The sequence below is a fragment of the Palaemon carinicauda genome, chromosome 6 (assembly GCF_036898095.1).
Source record: "Palaemon carinicauda isolate YSFRI2023 chromosome 6, ASM3689809v2, whole genome shotgun sequence".
NCBI classification, from domain to species: domain Eukaryota; kingdom Metazoa; phylum Arthropoda; class Malacostraca; order Decapoda; family Palaemonidae; genus Palaemon; species Palaemon carinicauda.
Window position 1 is genome coordinate 177,989,185 of NC_090730.1, and position 6,980 is coordinate 177,996,164.

Here is a 6,980-nt window from a genome sequence, read left to right on the forward strand (position 1 = left end):
AAACCTTAGCTTTCTAGTCTTGGCTAATGCCATACCCTCTGTACCATGGCCTTGCACTGTATTAAATTGAAGTTCTTTTGCTTGTGGGTACACTCGGGCTAGCTTCTTTATCCTCTTTCACTTCCTTTTTTTTTTTGGTTTTAGTAATTTATATATGAAATATAATATTCAATGTTGCTACTGTTCTTAATATATTCTATTTTGATTATCTATCACTTCTTTTGCAGATTATTTACTTGTTTCCTTCCCTCGCTGGGCTATTTATTCCTGTTGGAGCCCTTGTGCTTATAGCAACATGGTTTTCCAACTAGGGTTGTAACTTAGCTTGTTATAATAATAATAATAATAATAATAATAATAATAATAACAATAATAATAATAATAATAATAATAATAAATACAATTTCTGTATCTTCTTTGTACAATCTCTAACATCCCTCTGTTGGAATCCCTTTGGGAACTCCTCTTATTCAATTAATATCCTTTGAAGATTTCCAGCACCTTCCGATGCTGTTTTTCCTCACCCACGATTTCTCTTCAAACACTACGCTAGGGGTTTCCTGCTCCCAGAAGTCCCTTTTCAAACTTGTGTCACTAATATTTTACTTCTCTTGGGATTAAATGTTAACTTGGCTGAACTGTGGGTGTCAGGTTACATGTAGCTTTTGAGATTAAGTTATTGTCTAGCATATGAGAATAGTCTGATAAAAAAAAAAATGACTGGTTACTTATTCATTCGAAGAAGGAAACTATATTTCAATTGTTGGGAATGTATTGTTATATTATTATTATTATTATTATTATTATTATTATTATTATTATTATTATTATTATTATTATTTTTGGAATACTACTACTACTACTACTACTACTACTACTACTACTACTAATACTACTACTACTACTTACTACTACTATTATTATTACTTTCTAAACTACAACCCTAGTTGTAAAAGCATTATGCTATAAAACCAAGGGCTCCAACAGGGAAAATAGCTCAGTGAGGAAAGGATATAAGGATATAAACTACAATATAAGTTTAGGAATAATAATAACAACTTTGAAATAAATATTTCATAATATATTTCCTTTATATTGAAAACACTTATGCTAAGTAAATCCTATTAAGACAAGAAATTAGTTTAATAATAATATAAAAAGCAGTGGAGAAAAGATATTACAAAATTATGTCTTATCTAATTAAAATTAGATATAGAAATCTTTGACTAAGTAGATCATAAAACGAAGAGAGAATGATGATAAAATATCAAATGATAAAAGAAGCTTAGAACATTGTTTTTCATTATAAAGCATATGATAAATAAATTAACCTTCTTTCTATTTTGCCAAACGTAGGAGGTGATTATAATGGCGCCAGAGAAAACAAGCGATTGAGCACCATTGTTTATCTTCGATTACCCTTTGAAAAGAGTTCGGGCCTTCTCATAACAACGTCTGTAAGGAAGCAGCCTTTATTTTCACTGTTTTTTTTTTTTTTTTCATTTAAGTACAAGTGGACTTGAGTTATAAATAATGACAGCTAATTACTTTGATAGATATGCACACACGCGCCAAATGCATGTACACAGATTCAACAATATCTTCCCATCCCCCTTTTCTTAGTTTACAACACGCTGGTAAAGCAATTCGAGAGAAATTGTGGTTTCCGAGCGTACCTCTCGGGGTATCCCCTCTTACCAGGGTATGACTAATTTATCTCCCATCTTGCACTTAAAGTGACAGAAAAGAGATTACATATATATATATATATATATATATGTTTTATATATATATATATATATATATATATATTTATATATACTAAATCTTTTTCCCTTTTTATCAAACAATGATATACATCGGGCCACTGTTTCAAATAGTATCTATTATGGGGGGATTGTATTGGCTGATATTAGGTTGTGGTTGATTCACGACCTACCAAACTTGGGCTAATCACTGTCCCACTCTGCATTGTTTGCTTCTTGACTGGCTGCACCTTCGAAAATTGAAATCAACAGCTTCAAATTGTTTCTCCTTCATAGTTAATCTTAATATTTGCTTACAATGTAATATACTTTTTTTGTGTTTTTCCGTATTATTGTTGTAATTATCGTGATGTTTATGTCCTCGTTGTGGTTTTTACTTCAATTACGTGCAAAGAAATCCTTTTTCTAACTTCTTAATTCAATGATGATATATATCTAATTCATTTCGACATAAAAAGGTTCCTTGGGACTCCAGCGATCCCTCTTTTACTAATGAGGCAATGAATAATGACAAGAAAGGGAATAATATATTTCGGTCCAGTTAACTATGTTTTAAGAACAAAATTAGAAGTAAAAAGATATGTAATATTATGTGAGATATTTAATTATTAACTTTAGCTATTTAATGTTCATTCTTTCGGAGTCAGTAATGTCTCTCTCAATCTGCCCCTTAGCAGCATATGTATTTAATCTCCAGAGAAAGCATATTCAAGTAATTACATTCCTGTGCCATTTGCATGCAAGATTGATTTAATTACTACTTAATTATCTAGACTTCTGCAATATTATCATCGTTAGGTAATCATAGACGTTTACGTAGAGATAATAGAAAATATGTAAGTATGTTGTGTTTGAAAATTCATTCTTATAACTAGTTAAAACTAGCGACCTATAGGAATGAGGGATTGAATTTTCAACAATCACATAAGAAGCAAATTATGAATTCACTTCAGTATCAATAACTATTTATTTATTAATTAAAGGTTAAAATGATTAGGAAGTGGTACAAATTATACTATCATTTTATTTAATATAAAAAGACAACGCTTTATGTCAAATTCTATTGATGGAAAATCCAGTTAAGAAAACATTTCTTTTTTGACCATATACCTTTATAATTTTTCTTTCATCCTTCAGCATTAAAAAGTTTTGCATAATGGTCATAAAAGGTAATTTTTTCTATAGAATTTCTACTTTATTTCATACGAATGAATTATTTCATTTCATATGAAGTGAACCATCTAAAATAATAAGATAGTAGAAATATAGGAACAGGAAATGAATATATGAAGGTTAATAATGAAAGTTTCAAACTCCAATATTCCTCAGCATTTATTAAGGGGAAGAGTTGAAATCAAACATATTGTGCATTGAAAGCAAACTGTCATAGGCATTGTATAATGCAAAACCAATATCAAATAACACTTATAGAACAATGCGTTTATTTTGAGGGCAGACACTGCATTGTGAGTTTATTTGGAGAGAGAGAGAGAGAGAGAGAGAGAGAGAGAGAGAGATAGAGAGAGAGAGAGAGAGAGAGAGAGAGAGAGAGAGAGTCCTCGGTAAAGAAATTTTCGTTCTCTAATTATCTGGATATCATGGGATGTTGAAGTGAAAACCTTTTTATATAATTATAGTGATGGAAGTTTAGCTGTTACTGAGGGATGGCTATCTGTTTTGAATTCATATATAAGAAAGAAGTTCAGTATATATATATATATATAATATATTTATATGCGTATATATATATATATATATACATATATATATATATATATATATATATGTATATATATACATATTTATATATATATATATATATATATATATACATATATATATATATATATATATGCGTAAAAATCACAGGAAAACGTGATGCTCAGATGCAGAAGAACCACAGGGAAAATGAAAATACGAAATATACGATTAAGTCCTGACTAGTTTCGTGATACTTCTTCAGAAGACTGAAGAAGTATCACAAAACTAGTCAGGACTTAATCGTATATTTCGTATTTTCATTTTTTCCTGTGGTTCTTCTGCATATATATACACACACACACACACACACACACACATATATATATATATATATATATATATGTGTGTGTGTGTGTGTTGTGTGTGTGTTTGTGTGTGTATGTTTGTGTGCGTTTGTGTTTATGTGTATGCATAAACAGTGTGTGGCTAAAAGTAAGTATGTTTTCGTGTATGTGTATGCTCTCATATTTCCTTTGTTTGTTATCTAGTCACTTGATATAGTGAAAAGTTGAAAAATAAAAATGTTTATAATGCACCAAATAGTCCGAATTAATTTGACTGGATGGTCTTGTCTATATTTACTAAAATCTATTCAGTTAATATTTGTGACCTTTATAAATTCTTCAAAAGCTGGACATTGTAAGCTTTTCTTTCAGAAATTTTCAAACAAAATTAGTTAGGTGTGCATGACGAACTCAGTAATCTTTAATGAAAATACATTTATATCCTATTTTTTGAAAGAACAAATTCAACATCAAAATAATTTTCTCTGAAATTTTATTTTCTTGTGATTTTCAGACTGGCAAATATTTAGCTCGAAGTCAGAACAACGTCACCAGAAATTGCACCTAAAATATTCATGGAAATTCGAGGTCAGTCCTTCTTCCTATTTTATATTTTTTCTTTCTCTTTTCATGAATTTTGGAATTTTGGTAAATGTCATAGTAGTTGTCTGCTGTAGTTAGTTTTATTTTAGGAAAAACAGTATTGCAGGTTTTAAATAGTTAAATAGTTAGTGCTTAATGCAGAAACTCTTACTTAAATTTATTTTCCATTTATTTTGCTATTTTCTCGATTTTAGCTTATCAAATAGTAATGATATTAACAACAACAACACCTCCAACAACAACAACACCAACAACAACAACAACAACACCAACAACAATAATAATAATAATAATAATAATAATAATAATAATAATAATAATAATAATAATAATAATAATAATAATAATAACAACAGAAATACTTGCATCTTCATCACATTTTTCATTCTGTCTTTTAATTGCTCTACAACTGCAAAATACTATCAGCTCTTTATGAGTACTAGATATCGTATGTAGAATATAATTAATTATTCATTATTACCTCCGTAAACGAAGTTTGAAGTAGGTTATGTTTTACCACCAGTTTGTGTGTTTGTTTGTTTGTTAACAGCTTCCTTGTCACAATTTTAATCACAAATTATGAAACTTGCAGGGATTAACTTTTATATGAAGATCTGGAAATGATTAGATTTAGGAAGGTCGAGGTCAAAGGCCAAGTTACGATCAAACAATATGTTCAATTCACGTAGTCAGACATAAGTTTGGCCATCGTTGTGACACACACTTCAAACTTTGTTCATATTTAAGTGCATGAAAATCCACGCCAAGTAATACATATTAAGGTCAAAGGTCAAAGGTTAAGGTCAACGTCTACTGAGTGCCCCTCTAGTTGCTAATGAGACCAATTTCGAACAGTTAATGGATCATTCATAAGAAGCATCCAAACGAATCTTCATTTAAATCGATTTGATGCAATCAAAAGGTGCTTTAATTAATCTCAAGTCCCCGGAGCCCCTTGGCGTACTGAGCGAGGCATTGCAATTGAGATAGTAAATGCATTTCCATCGTGGTTCATCTCCTCCTACAATATGCATTCAAATCATTTCAAATGATTGTTGCGATGGACGATGTGGGTAACGTCCCTGACTGGTGATCACCAGACTGGGGTTAACGTCCCTCCTAAACTCGTTAGTTTCTTTGGTCGCTGCAAACCTCACAATCCTTGTGAGCTAAGGACGTGGGCTTGGTACAGCCTGTAGGTCTATCTGCTGAGTCATCAGCATCCATTGCCTGGCCCTCCTCGGTCATAGCTTGGGTGGATAGGTGGCCTTGGGCACTGATCGTATGTATATATGGTCAGTCACTAGGGCATTGTTCTGCTTGATTGGGCTTTGTCACTGTCCATTGCCTCTGTCGTTCATGAGTTGCCATTAAACCTTCAAATCTTTAAATGCCGATATTGATATATCAAATCAGATATATCATTAGAATAGAGTATAGTAGAGGAAGTTGAATATCAACCCAAAAATATAGAAAGGATATGTTTTCTTTCATGTTTTTTGATTCAGAAAATACAATTTTGATTCAGACAGAGAAAGTATATCGATAATTATATAAAACTCATCTGCCTATATTAAATTTTAGCACTTGATATATTCCTTTTTTTTTTAGTTAATCTGACATTCAAACCACAAACATATTAATCATATATTTTATTTTAATTCTAATATTGATTATCCAAGATGTCAATTTGGACCATTTTAAAATATTACAACGTTCAATCTAGTAAATGTCTCCCATTCAATTTTTCAAGAACCTAATTCATATTAAAAATGAGAGAGAGAGAGAGAGAGAGAGAGAGAGAGAGAGAGAGAGAGAGATTTTAATAAAAGCCAGCCAACACTCGATATAAGTCGAGAGTTGAATGAATATGGTTTTCTATGCGAATGTAATAAGAGACAAAAGCCAAAGGGACAGAGCTGTTCTTCATTGCTTATATTATTGGATACGAGTTTTGTAATACGAACTTATTGTTTACCGAGGTGTTGTGCGTTATTTGTAAAATATGATTAACTAAATTCTATACAGCTATATGGATTTGATACTCGTTATAATTATTGACAGTAACTCTCTTGAAATATATCTGTATTCCGTTTTTTTCTAATCTTTTGAAATGCAAACTCTTTAAAATATGATTAAACTGATTGAATGCAGCATTATGGCTTTGCTGCTTGTTATAATTATTGACAATAACTCTAAAAATATATTTGTATTCGTTTTTTATCTAATCTGGGGTTTGGCATAACATTAAAAAATGCAATCAACCATATTTAAGGCAACTATATCGCTTTGATACTTGTTATAATTATTGAAAATAACCCTCTAAACATATATCTGTAATCCATTTTTTTCTACTTTGGTGTTGTGCATAAATTTTGAAATATGATCAACCAGATTTGAGGCAACTTTATTGCTTTGATACTTATTATAACTATCGACAATAACACTCTAAAAATATAATTGTATTCAACCTTTTTTTCTACTCAGGTGTTGTACATAACATTTAGAATATGAGTAAGCAGAGGAATAACAACTTTATGGCTTTTATACTTATTATAATAACTAT